General features: G+C 39.4%; 1 protein-coding gene across 7 annotated transcripts in view; it reads left to right on the top strand.

The window, feature by feature from the left end:
* Positions 1 to 19469, top strand: part of LOC122559093 (contactin-4-like) — a 2514776-nt gene that overhangs the window by 137900 nt on the left and 2357407 nt on the right. For 5 of the 7 annotated variants that reach the window (XM_087994471.1, XM_087994472.1, XM_087994459.1 and 2 more), the window contains exon 2: positions 17753 to 17924. The exons of the other annotated variants lie outside the window; for them this stretch is intronic. The gene's annotated coding sequence lies outside the window, so the exon portion shown is untranslated. The remainder of the gene's footprint in view (positions 1 to 17752; positions 17925 to 19469) is intronic. 7 annotated transcript variants of the gene reach the window in all.

The following is a 19469-nucleotide window of genomic DNA, read 5'->3' as shown; positions in this document are numbered from 1 at the left end:
AAGATGTCAAAAATTATGAATGCAGATATATTTGACAAGTGTCATGCTATTACTGTGAAATCTGACTGTTGAATACTTTAGTCTCTGGGGATTAAAACAAAATATTCATTTTAAAAATTGCATTTCAGCAAATTGCTTGGAACTCTATTAAGCCCTGTAACAGCTATTTCACTGATCTATTTTACAAAGTATTAATGTGATAAAACTTGCAGAGTTTAGCACAATCAACATTGAGCAACAAACATAACAGACATTGAAACAGCTGATAATGTGCTGTATGTACATTGGATTTACTGGTGTTCAAATTGATGGAGTTTGCCTGAAGCAAGCTCTGTTCAAAATGAAAGCCTTAAAGTGCATATAACTATTTTAGAGCAGGCTTTATTTTGGATGCCATAGATTACAGTGCCAATAGTGTCCTTTTCTGACAGTATGTAATGAAATCCTTAGGGAGATTTTCAAAGGTTTTCAAAATTCCTTTATCTATTCAGACAGTGGAGAATTTTTCATTGACCTTGCAATACATTGCTTCTATTATTTTTTTCTTCCTCCATCTCTGATTTTGCTTCCCATATTTCCCATTTCTGCCTCCAATGAGTCTGCATAGTTTCTCCAGGTCTTCACACATAATCTTTACATCTCCACGCCAATGTTCTTTCTTAAATTCATCTTGAATCCAGATCACTGAGTCGTAATCTCACCATCTCCACCTCATAGCTTGTTATCAACAGAATACATTGTTGATATGGTTTTGTCTCACTTGGTCAACAGAAGGGGCTCAGTGCTATTACATGGTGCAATTTAACATTACATTGGCCTCCAAACTGTTTCTGAACTATATTTGCCGCTCTTTGTTTATGAGATGTTATAACCAACATTATTTCTTGGGGACACAGCAATTCGAGATCATCTCCAGACATCCTTGCTGGGCTCCTGATCACAAACCTTCTTTAAATAACATTAAATCATAATGTTACCTTGGCCTTCTCTATCACTTGACTCCAAACTGGTATTGTTTGGGGGATGGGAGGGATGGGTATGCAGGTGGGATATTGGGGAGTTTTTCGAGCATGAATCTGACTGACTTCTGTGGAGTCACGGTATTTTCTTTACTTTAGTCTATGACTCTGTCTCATATCCTGAATGTAGAAAATTAATTTCTTGTTAGTTTTTGATAGACTCTTAATACATTTTTAAAAGCATTCTTTCTTTCTTTTTCCATTCTCAAAGAATTCATATGAAGTAAGGTTGCTGTTAAGAAAAAATTCCAAAGATTTTCTGAAAGTCAGAGCAAACTCTTTGTCCAATTAAAAATAATATTAATGTTTTTTTTTCTGATCATTTCAGCTATTTTGTTGAGCATCTTTGTGTGATTATTGTGTTCAGAATTGATGCTGCTGCTTCTCATCTTAGTACATAGCAGTTTAAAAGCACCCCAATGATACAGACATAAGAAGGCAAACTTCTCCTGGACAGGAAGAAGGTTAGGCCTTTTTTCTAGTTGTTTCTGTCTTCTGATCATTTCAAGTTGTATTCCTGTATTTAATGTTAATCATTTTTATCAATGAATGCAGTGTATAAAGCTTTTAATTTAGTTATGCATTGTTTTCAGAGTAAAAGTTTACTTTGTTTATTTATCCTTGTCCAGTTTTAAACTCTTGCCTAAAAAAATTGAGGTATCCTCCAAATTAATACACAGACTGGAAAGAATTCTGAAAGGCCTGACCAAATATCTGAATTGAAAGGCAACAATATTTCACCTGCATCGTCATGCATCTATTTAATAAACCCCACTATCAACAACTTTAAATTCTTTCAATGATCAGATAAAAGAAGTTTTGGTGCAGATATTTAACTTCATTGATGGCCATGAATAATACTGTTAATATAAACCATGCAGTCACTTGTAGAATCAACTATTCTAATTGATTCTTTCTTCCATCGAGCTTGGACAAGTGACTATTTTGTAACTTTCCTAATCAGCCTCTGTTCCATGTTATTTAATTTTCTGAGGATTTCAAATAGAGCTTTAACAGAGCTGCAACTCCAAAACACAGTGATTTAATACTATAACATAAACTGTTGAAGTTATCGTTGGCTGTCTTTTCCATAGCATAGAATGAAAATATCCTGAAGTGACTTATGCTATCCTATCATCCTCACTTCCACACAGGTAGATTACTTTCTTGAATTTACCTTGTCAATTTGTTATTGCCCATTATAACAGGATTTTGGCAAGTGCAGTACAAAGTTATTATTTCCTGCTGAATATTTGTAATTCAATCAAGATGGTTTAGCCGTCAAGGTCATTGTTAACATTCAGAACCCAAATCAGGACATCAGTCAGTGTCAATTGATATGCTACTTCCAGTTTTTGAGGTGTTCATTTCTTGAGACGTCAACTTGTATTTAATGTTCTCAATCCCCGGATGGCCTGTGATATCTTAGGACTGTAGGAGCAGAAGGAGACCAATCATATTCTCAGGCATGTTTAATGAGTGTGTGACAGGATTATACCTTAAACCTGCCCATTTTTGTTTGGTAAACCTTAATATTTGCATCTAACGTCTAATTCAAAAGTCTAATTTTGAAGTTTTCAGTTCATCCTCTGCAATTAACAGCTTTTTGAATATTATTTTCCAAAATTGCTCCGGTTGAATCTGTGCTGAAAGCATTCTTAATTGAATAACTTTACTTTGAATTCTTCCAGGATAGAACAACTCTACATATCTCAGTTGAATCCTTTCCATGTAATGTCCATTTAATACAAATGAATGACAAGTTCTTCCAAATATATTGTTTGATCCTTTTAATCAGAGTAGCACTATTAAATCTGTTCATGTGCATCTGCATATGACAATTTATCTTGCTCTTATACATCTTGACACAGGCAAGTTGTATTCTCTCACTTTTTTTAGTCCTAAGTGTCACATAAAAGATACAAATAGTTCAAATCCTGAAAAGCCTCAAGATGAGTGTTGCATTCATTCAAACTACCTCTGTGAGCTAGATTGTATAACCTTGATACATTGTTATTGGGAAGCTATGCTTCTTTACTTTCAGGTCAAAAGTATTATGGGTACAGTAATTTCCTGGCTAAATTAGTTTAATTCAGTAGCAGTACTTAATGTCTATTTAAAGTAACTTGGAGATCTCTGATTTTTTAGGATGACCAAACCTTAGGAAATTAAATCATATGTAAGGTCTTGTAGCCCCCATTATCAGAATGTTCAGCTATTATTGTTGACCTCTGTGGAATATTTACTGAGGTGAAAAAGGAGATCAAATGTTCTCCGTGAAAATCAACGTCTTGAACAAGTCCTGGATGAACTTCCACATGGTGATTTGAATAACTCTTCAGAGAATGGAAAATATTATGGCAAACTGAAGTCCACTGAAGCATGGACCTCCTGTCACCACTTACCTCACTGAAAGAATAAAAAAGTATTTGTGGCCAGAATGGGGGTGACCTGCTGGTACTGTCAAGGATGTGGCAATGGGTGATTTGTCGAACATGAGGACGCAGGGAGTGCAAGGGTAATGGAGATAGTTGCAGCAGAAACTAGAGGTAAAAACTGGCTGTATCTTTGGAACTGCCCTCCATAATCACTGAAAAATATGTTTTATGAAGTTCAGTTTTTAGTCTCCCTGGACTCTCTGATCTCATATTTTTGGCCAAACTCACGAAGGGTTTTATATTACAGTAGCAACTCTGACATTTATTGCTTTTCCTTGGTGGACTGTGTGAGATGATACTCGACTGCCCAGGAGCAAGTTATTGGCATACAGCCTTCATTGACTCCTTGCTGGGAGAAAGTTGCCCTGAGAGGGAAGCTGTCTTAGCCCAATGATCCTTTTCTTGACCAGGAGCAACAACTCATTTCTGCGATAGTGATCACCCAGAGCAAACTCGAAAAAAACCTATAACAGGAGATGAATCAATAAGAATTGACAACAGGAGAAAACGTCTTCAGAACGAATAAACTTCTCTTGGTGTTCTCGGTAATAAAATAGAATGTAAATGGACACTGTTTGCTTTTTACTCATGGAGGTTATCGTCATACAGGAAAGGGTTTATTCATTTGATATTAAATGGTTTCCTTGTGCTAGTTTTTGGCATAATCGTGACAAGGTAAAAATAATGATTGAGAACTCAGTGGTGCTGTGGTACAGTCTCTATCTCTGAGCAAGGAGCCCAATCCTACCTGCTCCAGAGATGTATAATAACATCTTCTGATTCGAAATATCTAAAGATGGTAAGGGGCTGGTGCTGTTATAGGATGTCTAGATTAGAGTGGTGCTGGAAAAAGCACAGCAGATCAGGCAGCGTTCGAGGAGCAGGAGAATCGATGTTTCGGGCAAAAGTCTGTTATAGGATGTGCAGGGGATGGGAATAAAGTCCAATTATTTGTACCTCAGGGAGGGGAAAGGAAGATTCTGATACAAAAGGCATGTGGAAGAGAAAATATGAATAATGAACTAAGCTGTGCTACCTCCTTTGAAGCTGATGTTCAAACCACTTTGAGTAATGCCATCATGAGCTAATATGTTTTGTCACCACAAGGCTATTTGAATTTTGTTCCCAGAAGAGGCCAGAAGGACCGTATTTCTATGGATGACTAATCCTAACATATCAGGCACTGATACACAGAATCCTTTGCAGCATATCACATGTGATATGTACACTGAGGACGTGAAAATAGTTCTTGTCAAGGTACTTTCCCCCAGAAGCCCTCACAGCGATATGGGTGCTACCATTACAGATATCTTACTGAGAAGGAAAGGTCTCTAAAAATTGGTCAGCCAATTCTTGCTGCTACCTGGCAATGATGCTGTTGGTTTTCAGCTCCTCCAAAATATTTCAGTGACCTGAGAATGACGTATAAGTCATCTACGGTGGCCTAATTTAAATCATGGCCATAAAACGTGAAAATAGCGGTCACTGTCTGAGCTGTAGAGTAGGTGGGCAACTGAATGTTGAAGGTTGATGTGTAATAGATATTTGTATTATAGTGAAACAATGGTTAGCGTTGCTGCCTCACAGCGCCAGGGACTGAGGTTCGACTCCACCTTCAGGTGACTGTCTGTGTGGAGCTTGCGCATTCTCCCCTCATCTGTGTGGGTTTCCTTTGGGTGCTCTGGTTTCCTTCCACAGTCCAAAAATGTGCAGGTTAGGTGTTTCGGCTGTGCTGAATTGCTCGTAGTTTCCAGGGATGTTCAGGTTAGATGAAAGAGCCATGGGAAATGCCGAATTCCAGTGATAGTGTCGGTCGGGGTGTGATACTCTTTGGAAGGTCACTGTGGGCTCGATGGACTGAATGGCCTGCTTCCTCACAGCAGGGATTCTATGATTCCATTTGACTTATTATTGTCACATGTATCAAGATATAGTGAGAAGTACTGTTTTGCATGCTAACCAGACAAATCATACCTGAAACATAAATATATCATGGTAAAAGAACATAATGCAGAATATAGTCTTGCAGCTCCAGAGAAGGTGGAGAGAAAGATCAAGTCTAACATATGTCAGGTCAATTTTTCAGTTTGATAACAGCGGGGAAGAAGCAGTTCTTGAAGGTGACAGATCTGTGTCTTTTTCCATACGTTACACTCCTATGAAATTCTTCCCAGTAAGAGCCTGATTTGAGCTGTCTGTATTTTATATGGGAATGGGAGGGAAATAATGAGTAATTATTATTTGGTGTGTGTCATCTTCCTTAAATCTTCCCTCACTCAGGCGAGTACCTACAGAGCAAGCCATGGAGAAAGGAGGTCAGACAGGTTGTTGGAAGTAAGTCTAGGTGTATAGAAGAAGGATGAGTTAGAAATAAAATTGCTGCAGAGATTGTTTCCCATCTGTAACCATTGAATCGACAATTTATTATAAGCACATTCCTTTCACATCCTGTCGCAGGTGATCCTGACAACAATTGCATTTTCTCAATTTTAATCGTTTACTTTGCTTGCATTTCAAACTGAAAGGAACAGCCTGCTATTGAGTTCTCGAGAGAGTGTATTGAAATTAGGGCACCCAGGACTTGGTTATGGGATGTTGTGGTCTCAGGATTGATCCATGTATAACATGGAATGAAGGAAATGATTTAATGCTGGAAAACTGGCTAGAATAGATTGGGCCCACTTTCCTTGTCAAAAAATAAAATTGCCTTGAAATTGTGCTAAATGAGTTGAACAAAGAAATTTGCTGTTGTTTTGTCAGCTAAGCATATTCCTCATGTGTGTCCTATCAAGAAGCCATGCGCACATATAAAGTAACTAGCTGTGTTTATAAGACTGAAAGTTGTCAGAACATTGCAATTCATGAAAAATTTAAGATTAAGCATTTGATAGCCATACTATACTCGGGAGGAAATGGTGACTTTGGACCTACGATTGTCCATGTTTTCCGACATTGGTGTGTGTTTTGTGACAAGGCTATGGTGGGACTACTCATATTATCGACAGGTTGATTAGAGAATGATTTCTATCATTAGTCACTAACCACCTAGAGCAGCAGAGAGCCCACTCAATGGATATTGGCCCTTGCTAATGTGGGTAAAAATACATGACTGGATAATAATAGCCCAAGAGTACTGAGAATCATGGCTCTGGCTTATTCATTGGGTAATTTCCATTGTTTTATGTAACCTCTTTTTCAAACTACATTTGTGGCAGTACATCCCTAGGAAGAGTTATCCAATTAGTTCCACTAACATAGCATTTTCCTGTAGGTCTGAACAGTCTTATTTTGTTTACAAGATTTTATTGAATTGCCTTTTTTAAGTTATGATTGTATTTGATTCCACCACCCTATGTTAAGATGAAAAACTTCCTCAGAGAAACAAGAATAATAAAATATCTTCAGAATTTTTGTGTTTGTTACATAATTAATTTAATATTGATATCAGTGCAAAAAAAATGTGATAAACTGCAAAATGCCAAGACAGAAGCCATGAATGCATTTTCCATTGACGTTTTCATCCAACAGGAGAAGTAACCTGTAGTTCTATAGAAAACACCATAGACCATGCAGAAAGAAATAGCAGCTTTACAAAAAGGCTAAAGAGTCCAGGGATGAGGAGCATTGGAAAGAATTCAGAACCAGCCAGAGTAAAGTGAAAAGTAAGATAAACTCTCAATGAAGCAACAAAAGATTATCTTTCTGAACATCTTATAAACTCTTTCAGGGAGAATCCTCAGAGCTTTTGGTCATGCATTTTAAAAAAAATCCAAAAGGGAAAAAATGAATATTTAAAATACATAGCATGTGATTTGAAAGTTCTGTGATCAAATTCTCTAAAGGTAAAGCAAAAGCACTATGTTCAATTTTCCAGTGACATAACCAGAGATGATTTGATGCACACAACAAGCTTTGACAGCAACCACTTAGCAGTCATATAGAAACTTGTTTTGGGGAAAGACAGTATTTTGAAATTATTTCAAGAAATAAATGGAAAAAGGTCCAATAAAATACCTCTCTGGAGCTTAAAGGGAGTTGCTAAAGAATTGGCTCCAATACTATAAACAATCTCTTTCAAGAGCCAATCAAAACTGGCTACTGAGCACACTGAATAACAGATGAGGACTCAGACTAACGGATTGGGTAAAGTGGATTGGGACTTGGTAAGTGCAAAGCTTGTGGGATTGACTGGGAAGTTGACTAGAATGGTGATATTCATGATTGTGGGCAGAAAGGCTGAACCTGAGACCACTGTTCAAGGAATGACTACTATTGCCTTCCAACATCCTGTAAATACATGTGCACAAAGGAGATAAAAATGGTTGCAAAGGGATGGCTGAGGTTAAGTGTTTTCTTCTGTGAATGAGGGGGCTTCAATTTCAAATGATGTTAAGCCCTTCAATCGCCAGCATAATCACACAAATACCCATATACCAAAGCTCAAATGTGCCTGTGATCACCCCTGCATGCAGTCTAAATCCAGAAGGTACAAACGCTTAAATACACAGACCAACAGGTTCAAAAACAGCTTCTACCCCACTGTTGTTAGACTTTTAAACGAACTTTTCAAATTTTAAATTTAATGTGGATCTTGCTGCTTGTTGCGAGTGTAGAGAAGGTACACCTTGTATTCTTTGGTTGGTTTCTATTATCCTTACACACTTTGTATAGTATGATCGGCCTGTACTGCACGCAAAACAAAACTTTTCATCTTGGCACATGTGACAATAACAACTCAAATCAAATCTAAAGTCAAATTGAAATTCCTTGGCCTACTCCCCTGCCTGGGTGTGTTGTGAGTGCCAGTGACCTGGGCCACTTCTTCCTTGGCCTGCTGCAGAGATGTGGCTGCACAGTAGCAGAGACTGAGGGAGTGTGAGCTGGCAGAGAGAAGATGATGGCACTACCCTTAAGGAACAGGGAAGGGTATTCACCTTGTCCCTGCATTGCAGGGCATTTCTCTGGACTTTGGAGAAAACACCGACTTGGGGGAAAACCTTGACCAAGCTGACAGGATTTTATGGTGTGGCCTCCTCTGGTGATCTGTTGTGAAGAAGATGGCCCACTTTTGTGCCACCCCGTTTACCAGGAACTCCATGTCCCTGCACATAAAAAGGGCACCAATTTCCCCTTCTCACAATAACTAGGGAAAATGTCTGCAAATGTGCAGGGCTGCTCCAGACTGTCAGTACTTGACTGGATGCACAACAGCCTTTTAAATAAGACTCCAGTGACAAGGACGCTGCAAGGCCGCGGCAGTTATAAGTACGAGAATTGGGTTCGTACTGGATGACAGGATCACTACAGGGGTGTAAAACGTCATTAGTGAGATGGTTTTGGGTCAGTAGTGCATGAAAAACTCTCCAAGAAACTCAGTGAAAATTAACAGGTGGTAAGATCCACTTCCCCGTTTCTGTACTTAACAAGCAAAAAAAAAGCTATTGCAGCATAGCTTTTAAAGCCTGTTGATGAATTAGCTTCAGGTCTTGAAAGATACATGTTTACTCAAAAGCTTAAAGCTTCATTATTTTGGAATCAAGGGACAGTGTTAAAATAGATTTGACACTTAGTTACCAACTAAAGTCAAAAAGTGGTATGTGGTGGGGAACAATCCTCTCCTGAAATCATCCCTGCAGTATCCTAGGGAATTGCATTGGGATGTTTTCTCTTCCTGTCATATAAAAATAACTTTCCCAACAAGTGAAAAAAGAACAAAGTACCTCTGCAAATACCCCTGTCATTTCTGCCATTGGGAAAATCTACATTCATGTTCATTTATTGCAAGATTCTCTTGTGGAATTGTGAAATTGGGAGGACTAATAAAAAATGGCATTGAATGCCATAAAATATTATGTTATGTGCATTAGCAAGAAAATGTTTTTACCAATAGGTAGTTTGCAAGTGATTAAATTCTCGAACAAACTGATAAATGACCACAGCAGAGCTTCGTCTTAATAAGAATCTTCACTCGAGAATCCACATTTAACAGACAATATCCAGAGTGAACAGAGTTTTGGGATTTCTGAGGAGGAATCATTTTGTAAAAAGAATATTAGCATTTCAGCTTTCCAAATGTTTCTTTATCCAGTCCTGGAGCATGCAAGTTGTGTGTGCAATCCTTTCATCCATCAGGAGATCTAAATAAGATGGAAATGATTCTCCGATATGCTGCTACAGTTGATATTGGACTCCGATATGCTACATAAGGTTTTTGAGTGTAAAGGAGGAAGAAACTTAGACTGACCATGTTATTTAAAAATTGAATTGTCATTTCCTTCTGGCAGTGAAGGAACATGAGGTAGTGATCCACACAAACTACAGAGATAATTTGTTTCCAATATGTGAAACAACCATTGTTCTTTGTAAGGATAGGTCCACAGTGGAACCAGTTGCAAAAGGAAATCTTGAAATCTTCAAGAACCACCTCTAGGTGATTTCTATTTATGATGTTTTCATTGAAGATTATGTTTGGTTTACCGAATGCTAACCAAATAAATGTTGGCTGAGTGCAGATGTTGGTCTATGAAGCTATTGCATTCAAAAAGGTTGGGAATCCCAGATCTGAACAAATCACTGCTTAAAATGTTACCCCTCATTGTTACACTTTTTTGGTGAATTATCTTAAATCTCTCTCTCTTGTGGTTACCAACCCTTCCACAACTGGAAATAAGCAACATTTTATTACTCTATGAAACATCTTCATCGATGGACCAACAGTTCTGTTGTCACTGAAGAGCGCATTCTAAGAAACAATGTGTAGAAAATCTAATATGGTGCAACTCTGATATCTGGAAGAAGAAGGAGAAATTAAAGAACAATGACTGTGTGGAAAGAGGGAGTTTAAAATCACACAACACCAGGTTATAGTCCAATAGGTTTATTTGTAAGCACTAGCTTTCGGAGCGCTGGTCCTTTGTTGGGTGGTTCCTGGTGAAGAAGCAGTGCTTCGAAAGCTAATGCTTCCAAATAAAGTAAACTTATTGGACTATAACCTGGTGTTGTGTGATTTTTAACTTTGTCGACCACAGTCTAACACTGGCTCCCCCACATCATGAAAAGAGACTGGCCTTAGACGCTGCATTCGGGAGTTGTGTTCAGGAGCCAGTAATTAATCAATGTAAATAGTGTTACAGCACTGAAGGGAGTGGGACACACTTACTCTCAAATGCTCTCAGCCAGCAGACGCTAAGCCATTAAGTGTAGACATCCACACCTTCAAGACACTAAGGAGATATATCAAACCATACCCAGTAACGGGGCTAGATTAAAGCATAAAGATCACTAATTTGATCATGAGAAGAATGACTGTTGAATAATACCCCAGGGGTATGCAAACTCAAGTTCAGATTTCATACTGATAAAAGTAACGTTTTTAATCATGTTAAGAAAACTATTGTACAGTCCCTTTGCCAGCACCTTTTTTCTGAAGGTATTCAAATGTAAATTCAAATACTAGAAGCTGCTATTACCAGGACTCATTTGGGACAGGTTGATGAGCTCGGATTTTGCCATTGATTATTTTGGCATCAGTTATTCATTCTGCTGACATTTTTTGAGGAATATATGTGTAATATAAAATGCTTCAAATATAATGGAATTGAAATACAGAGGGCTAATAAGCTGTTGAACTTGGATGGTTGATGCAAAAAGAAATACAAGCATTGGAGCTGTATTCTCACCAATAATTTGACTTAATATATGCCGAACTAACAACTGCCAGGATTTGCACCAAAGAAAATCTGAATAATAGAATGAGTAGGTCATTTTCCCCTCGGACTGTCACATGAATTTTTCAAACTTAAACATTTAACAATGTAATTTTGCATAAGTAAAAAGGCATAAGGTGGTATATAAAGAGCTGAGTTAGTCATTGGCTGATCTGCTAAAAAGCACCTGGCATTTTTACAGTCCCAGGAAGATAGAAAAATATGACAATGGACTTCCCAGAGGGATAATGGGGAACAAATTGCAATAAACTTCAAGACTGGAATCAAAAGTAATGTTCCATTGATTGTGCAACTCTCGGAGGCTGGTACAATTGCAACATTTAAGAGGCATTTGGATGGGTAGATAAATAGGAAGGGTTTGGAGTGATATGGGCCAAGTGCTGGCAGGTGGGACTGTACCTCCAAACCCTTCTTAATCATGTACCCATCCAGATGCCTTTTAACTGTTGCAATTGTACAAGCCTCCGCCACTTCCTCTGGAAGCTCATTTCAGACACGTACCACCCTCTGAGTGAAAAAGTTACATCTTAGGTCTCTTTTATATCTTTCCCCTCTCACCCTAAACCTATGCCCTCTGGTTCTGAATCTCCCACCCCAGGGAAAAGACCTTGTCTACTGATCCTATTCATGCCCCTCATGGTTTTATAAACCTCCACAAGGTCACCCCTCAGCCTCCGACGCTCCAGGGAAAACAGCCCAAGCCTATTCAACCTCTCCCTATAGCTCAAATCCTCCAACCCTGGCAACATCCTTCTAAATCTTTTCTCAACCCTTTCAAGTTTCACAACATCTTTCCAATACGAAGGAGACCAGAATTGCATGCAATATTCCAACAGTGGCCGAACCAATGTCCTGCACACTGCAACATGACCTTCCAACTCCTGTACTCAATACTCTGACCAATAAAGGAAAGCATACCAGATGCCACCTTCTCTATCCTATTTACCTGCGACTCCACTTTCAAGGAGCTATGAACCTGCACTCCAAGGTCTCTTTGTCCAGCAACACTCCCTAAGACCTTACCATTAAGCGTATAAGTCCTGCTAAGATTTGCTTTCCCAAAATGCAGCACCTCACATTTATCTAAACTAAACTCCACCTACCACTTCTCAGCCCATTGGCCCATCTGATCAAGATCCTGTTGTAATCTAAGGTAACCTCCTTCGCTGTCCACTACACCTACAATTTTGGTATCATCTGCAAACTTACTAACTATACCTCTTATGCTCCCATCCAAAATCATTTATATAAATGATGAAAAGTAGTGGTCCCAATTGGCACTCCACTGGTTACAGGCCTCCAGTCTGAAAGGCAACCATCCACCACCACCCTCTGTCTTCTACCTTTGAGCCAGTTTTGTATCCAAATGGCGAGTTCTCCTGATATTCCGTGAGATCTAACCTTGCTAATCAGTCTCCCATGGGGAACCTTGTCCAACGCCTTACTGAAGTCCATATAGATCACATCTACTGCTCTGCCCTCACCAATCCTCTTTGTTACTTCTTCAGAAAACTCAATCAAGTTTGTGAGACATAATTTCCCATGCATAGAGCCATGTTGACTATTCCTAATCAGTCCTTGCCTTTCCATATACATGTACATCCTGTCCCTCAGAATTCCCTCCAACAACTTGCCCATCACTGATGTCAGGTTCAATGGTCTATAATTCCCTTGCTTGTCTTTACCACCTTTCTTAAACAGTGGCACCATGTTAGCCAACCTCCAGTCTTCTGGCACCTCACCTGTGACTATCGATGATACAAATATCTCAGTAAGAGGCCCTGCAATCACTTCTCTGGCTTCCCACAGAGTTCTAGGTACACCTGATTAGGACCTGGGGATTTATCAACTTTTATGCATTTCAAGACATCCAGCACTTCCTTCTCTGTAATATTGACATTTTTCAAGATGTCACCATCTATTTCCCTACATTCTATATCTTCCATGTCCTTTTCAACATTAAATACTGATGCAAAATACTCATTTAGTATCTCCCCCATCTCCTGCAGCTCCATAAAAAGGCTGCCTTGCTGATCTTTGAGGGACCCTATTTCCTCCCTTGTTACCCTTTTGTCCTTTATGTATTTGTAAAAATCCTTTGGATTCTCCTTGACTCTATTTACCAAAGCTATCTCATGTCCCCTTTTGCCCACCTTATTTCTCTCTTAAGTATACTCCTACTGCCTTTATACTCTTCTAAGGATTCACTCGATCTATCCAGTCTATACCTGACATACGCTTCCTTCTTTTTCTTAACCAAACCCTTAATTTCTTTAGTCATCCAGTATTCCCTACACCGACCAGCCTTTCCTTTCACCCTAACAGGAATATACTTTCTCTGGACTCTCGTTATCTCATTTCTGAAGGCTTCCCATTTTCCAGCTGTCCCTTTATCTGCGAACATCTGCCCCCAATCAGCTTTTCAAAGTTCTTGCCTAATACCGTCAAAATTGGCCTTCCTCCAATTTAGAACTTCAACTTTTAGATCTGGTCTATCCTTTTCCATCATTATTTTAAATCTAATACAATTAGATGGGCGGCACGGTGGCACAGTGGTTAGCACTGCTGCCTCACAGCGCCAGAGACCTGGGTTCAGTTCCCGTCTCTGGCGACTCTCTGTGTGGAGTTTGCACATTCTCCCCGTGTCTGCGTGGGTTTCCTCCGGGTGCTCCGGTTTCCTCCCACAGTCCAAAAATGTGCAGGTTAGGTGAATTGGCCATGCTAAATTGCCCGCAGTGTTAGATGAAGGGGTAAATATAGGGGGGAATGGGTCTGGGTGGGTTGCGGGTCGCTGTGGACCTGTTGGGCCGAAGGGTCTGTTTCCACACTGTAATCTAATCTAAATTATGGTCGCTGGCCCCAAAGTGCTCCCCCACTGACACCTCAGTCACCTGCCCTGCCTTATTTCCCAAGAGTAGGTCAGGTTTTGCACCTTCTCGAGTAGGTACATCCACATACTGAATCAGAAAATTTTCTTGTACACACAGAACAAACTCCTCTCCATCTAAACCCTTAACACTATTACAGTCCCAGTCTATGTTTGGAAAGCTAAAATCCCCTATCATAACCACCCTATTATTCTTATAGATGACTGAGATCCCCTTACAAATTTGTTTCTCAATTTCCCTCTGACTATTAGGAGGTTTATAATACAATTCGAATAAGGTGATCATCCCTTTCATATTTCTCAGTTCCACCCAAATAACTTCCCTGGATGTGTTTCTGGGAATATCCTCTCTAAGTACAGCCAGAATGTTATCCTTTATCAAACATGCCACTTCCCCTCCTCTCTTGCCTTTCTTTCTGTCCTTCCTGTACCATTTGTATCCTGGAACATTAAGCTACCAGTCCTGCCTATCCCTAAGCCATGTTTCTATAATTGCTATGATATCCCAGTCCCATGTTCCTCACCATGCCCTGAGTTCATCTGCCTTCCCTGTTAGGCCTCTTGCATTGAAATAAATGCAGTTTAATTTATCAGTCCTACCTTGTTCTCTGTTTTGTTCCTGCCTGTTCTGACTGTTTGACTTGCCTTTGTTCTCAACTGTACCAGTCTCAGATTGAAGTCTTTCCTCACTATCTCCCTGGGTCCCACTCCCCAACCTTACTAGTTTAAATCCTCCCGAGCAGCTCTCGCAAATGTCCCTGCCAGTATATTACTCCCCTTCCAATTCAGATGCAATCCGCCCATCTTGTACAGGTCACTTCTACCCCAAAACAGCTTCCAATGATACAAAAATGTGAATCCTTCTCTCATGCACCAGCTCCTCAGCCATGCATTCATCTGCTCTATTCTCCTATTCCTGCCCTCACCGGCTTGTTGCATCAGGAGTAATCTCACTATTACTACTCTCGAGGACCTCCTTTTTAAATTCCTGCCGAACTCTCTGTAATCTCCCTTCAGAATCTCAACCTTTTCCCTTCCTATATCGTTGGTTCCAATGGGGACAATGACCTCCTGCTGGTTCCTCTCCCCCTTGAGAACATTCTGCACCCTCTTTGAGACATCCTTGATCCTGGCACCAGGGAAGCAATACACCATTCTGATTTTTCGCTGCTGGCCACAGAAATGTCTGTCTGTACCTTGGACTAGAAAGTCCCCTCACACAATCGATCACTTCAAACCCGACATACCTCTCATTACATTAGAGCCAGTCTCAATACCAGAAACTTGGCTGTTCGTGCTACGTTCCCCTGAGTGTCCTTCACCCCTTACATTTTCCAAAACACCATACTTGTTTGGGAATAGCCACAGAAGACTCCTGCACTCCTGCCTACCTCTGTTACCTTTCCTGGAGTTAACCCATCTATGTGACTGTATCTGAGACCCTCCCCCCTTCCTATAACTGCCATCCATCACATCCCCTTGCTTTTGCAAATTCCTCCTTGCCTCTACCTGCCTCTCCAAATGATCCATTTGATCTGATAGGATTCGCAACTAACAGCATTTATTGCTGACATAATCTTCAGTAACCTGTAAAATCTCCCTAAACCCCCACATCCGACAAGAAGAGCATATCACTCTACGAAGAGCCATTTTTACTTCTTTCCATCTACAGATCCAGAAAATAGCACTGTCTTATTCCGCTACAAACCACTGCTCCAAGTAAAAATAATACTTATGGCTTATATTTTAAGTTTAATCAAGAGACATAGCTCAATAAAACATATAATCAAGAAAGCACCCACTCTACTCACTACTCCAGACTTATTTTAAGGCTGTGCTTAAAATCCACTTGTCTGCTTCTGTGCTGTGACCTCTCCAAATAGGTTCCTCCAAGATTAGTTGTGAATTTCACTGCTTTTTAATTTTCCCAGATGCACTCTGATATGCCTTGTCTCGCTCTGTTCTCCTCCATCATAATATCCAGAACATTAATTGTGAGGAATTATGCGATGGTAATGCCATTGAATGCAAAGGGGAAACAGGTTGATTCTTGGAGATTCCTGTTGGCCTCAATTTTGAACTAACAATTTGATACCGTTTTCAGTCAATGGATACTTTGATGCCAATCTTAAATTAATGTTCCTTGCGAATTAAAAACCTATTAGCCCCAAATCTGAATTTGCTTTAAGATTCTGACAAAGTTTGTTGGGAATGATGGAATCCAGTACATCTGTACCTATACATTGTTTGCAGGCAACATCTTGTTGATTGACGCTTCTTGTTGCATTAAGCAATTGCTGCATGCAGGCAACACTTTATTTGCTATGTCTTGGCCATATCTTCAGTAAAGGTTCTGTTATGAATAGTGCTACTTCAATACATCCTGCCTTCTTTAAGTGAGAGATACATTGTGCCTGCAGGAACTGGAGCAGTCCTTTGGCAGATGCATCTGTGCTTTCAGGTTGAAAATAGCTGAGTAAAGTAGAATATGTGCAGTAAGATTTTCGAATGATGTGCTGGTGTAAGAGGTGGAGAGAAGGAAAAATGTCTTTAGCAGAAGGTCCTCCAGATAGCAGCAGTCAATGCCTCCAAGATTATGGATGGTGTGTATAAATTAAATTCAATAACCTAACATGAGTAGTCAAAGTGAAATTAACTTATCCTCAGATGGCCCCATCCACTGCTCAGTTTTCTGCAACCTGTAATTTACCTATCAAACGCTTTCAGCAATTATTGAAGAATGAGCAGTTGTGGATTCTTGAGTAGTGATCTGTACTGACAGTAATATTGAATAAGTTCAATCCCAGAGTGAAATGTGGCCTGATGGACCATAAGTTTTATTTTTCTAATTTAGTTACCATAGTAGTCAGTCACTGAACATATCCATATGAATCTGTCAATGTGCTTTTAACAAAAGAATACAAGTTCATTTCATCAGAAAGGAAAATAATTTAAAACAATATATCACAATTTGCAAAGATATAATCATAAAGAGCAGAAAGATAATTTCAGTACTTCCTTTCAATCCTGCAATCTTCTTTTCCGGAAAGTCAAACCCAGTGAAGTATCAGTCTTATATTTGCTCTTTAATTTATTGCCTATAAGGTTGAATGCAATTGCTTATCACAGAAGTTGTACACATTCACCAGATGTGAGTCTCTCCATTTGTATCTGTACCTGAGATGCACAGGCACAAGTTAATTCACTGAACCGTGTATCTTTTAAAAAAAGCACACACGGGAATTTTCCCAGCTCTGTCTGGTTGGACAGCAAAAATAGCTTAAGATGCCTTTCCAGCTCTGATGGTCAGGAAACTGCCAAAACTGAAACTATCTGTTGATATGCACCTTTACTCACTGAACTGGAATTGTTTATGACCCATGTCCACCCATCTCTCTATGAATTGTAAATGCTCAATTTAGTAAAATCTTCAGTAATTATCTCATCATCCAGCTTGCCCAGTCATTTAGCTCATATCATATGATTCCTTTGAAATACTGGTTTGGCCCAAGTCACCTTCACAGCATTTAAAAAAAACAAAAAACATTTTTTTCTCCCTTTAGAATCCATGTAGCCTAATAATAATAATAATAATAAAATCATAAACCTTCATCACACTTGAGTAACTGGAATCCATTCAGGCTAATAATGTGTTCGCTTGTACATGTTGTCCTCTCTTAGGTTTGTAACTCTTCTGCCCCCAACACTTTGCCAGGGGCCTTGCTGTTCGAAGGCAGCTCATCAGGACAGACTGCCTCGGGTGAAGTAGGTTCACAGCTGGCTGAGAGTGCTCTGAAAAAATATCTGCTTTTCAAAGGCCTGATCCAATCGACAAGTACTAACAGAGGCAAAGGTACAAAATGGACTTCAGAGAGTAATTAGCTCACATTTGTGTGCAATGTGACATGGTTCTCTTTATAAATTTGACTTGCGACATTTGTTTTGTGTATTTGCCTCTGCATGTATGAAGTAATTATTTGATTTGAAATGAGATTAGAATACATATTTTGTCCTGGTTTTTATTTCTGTACCTTTTTGAAGAAAGTGATGCAGTGGTCAGTGATTTATGTAAACTGAAACTGTTAAAAATGTGTTTGAGATCATTTGTGTTGCATATTAATTAATTGACGACCAAGAGCCTGAGCAGAAGGAGCTGTCTACATTATAGCCTCCCTTTCACTTTGTCTGCCTCCACTTCCTGTTGCACTTAGTCCTCCTGCTCTTATCCCTTGTATTCCTGCTTCTCACCTGTTGGACAGTGGCAAGGGCTGTTCCTGAACTATTTTGCTTCTAATGGTTAATATATTGGACTGTTTGAATAGCACATCTCACAATGATGACATAAAATAATACATGACTGAGAGACTTGGTGGGATTTTGATCATGTCTTCAGTAGAGGAGATCATACTAATGTAAAACTGCAAATAACTCTGCAGCAAATTAGCTGTTGTTTGAACAGAGAATGATTCAGTCACCACTCAAAACTATACAAAACAACATACAACAGTTCTCTCATCAAGGCATAAGAATAAACAAAGATAATAACAGTTTCTAGATGTAAGTAGGAGCCTTATTTGCAACGCCTACAACCTCAAACTTGGGACGGTTCTTGTGGTGCAGTGGTCGTGTTCTTGAGGTCCAGGTTCAAGTCCCACCTGCTCCAGAGGTGCTGAACAGGTTGATTAGAAAATATATAGCTTCTTGCTTCAATTTAGTTTCTCTCTCTGATTCATCACACCAAGGCTTAACCAAATGTGCAAAGAATAGTGGGCCATCAACTACAAAGACGAAGCATTCACTTTTAACCACTGCTTGTGCCTATCAAGGGGAAATTAAAGAATGAATTGATGACATTCTCCCATCAACCTAGATTTATGTTTGTTTCCTGAACATTATTTTGGAAAAACACATTTCTTAGAAAATCTCAGATCACGGAAGTGTTATGGTGCAGAAGGAGGCCATTTGTGCCATTATGCCTTCACTGGCTCTTCAAGTGAGATTCTGCCAATCTGCTGCTTTTTTTTCCTCTATGTCCTTATGCACTATTTTATCAGAATAATTATTCAGTTATTCTTGAATGTCTCAATTGAGCCTGCCTTCATCACATTTCCAGACTGTGCTTTCAATAGCCTAACTAGTCACTGAGTAAAAATGTTTTTCCCATATTGTGAATCATTTCTTTTAAACCTATGCTTTCTTGTTCTTGTTCCTTTTAGAAGTGAGGAGTTTCAGTCTAAAAACCCAGCCATCCTCTCAATTATGGAAACCCCTTGGCTGCCTTCTTTGATACAAGAGGCACAGTGTCAATGTCTTCAATTTATCCTATAAACTGAAATTTCTCATCCTTGGATCCATTCTTAGAAATCACTTCTGCACTTTCTCCAATGTGCTCACATCC

This window comes from Chiloscyllium plagiosum, unplaced genomic scaffold, assembly GCF_037043375.1.
Source record: "Chiloscyllium plagiosum isolate Xiang-an unplaced genomic scaffold, Cpla_swu_hap1 HiC_scaffold_14, whole genome shotgun sequence".
Taxonomy (NCBI): Eukaryota; Metazoa; Chordata; class Chondrichthyes; order Orectolobiformes; family Hemiscylliidae; genus Chiloscyllium; species Chiloscyllium plagiosum.
This window is presented reverse-complemented; position numbering and strand designations above follow the sequence as displayed.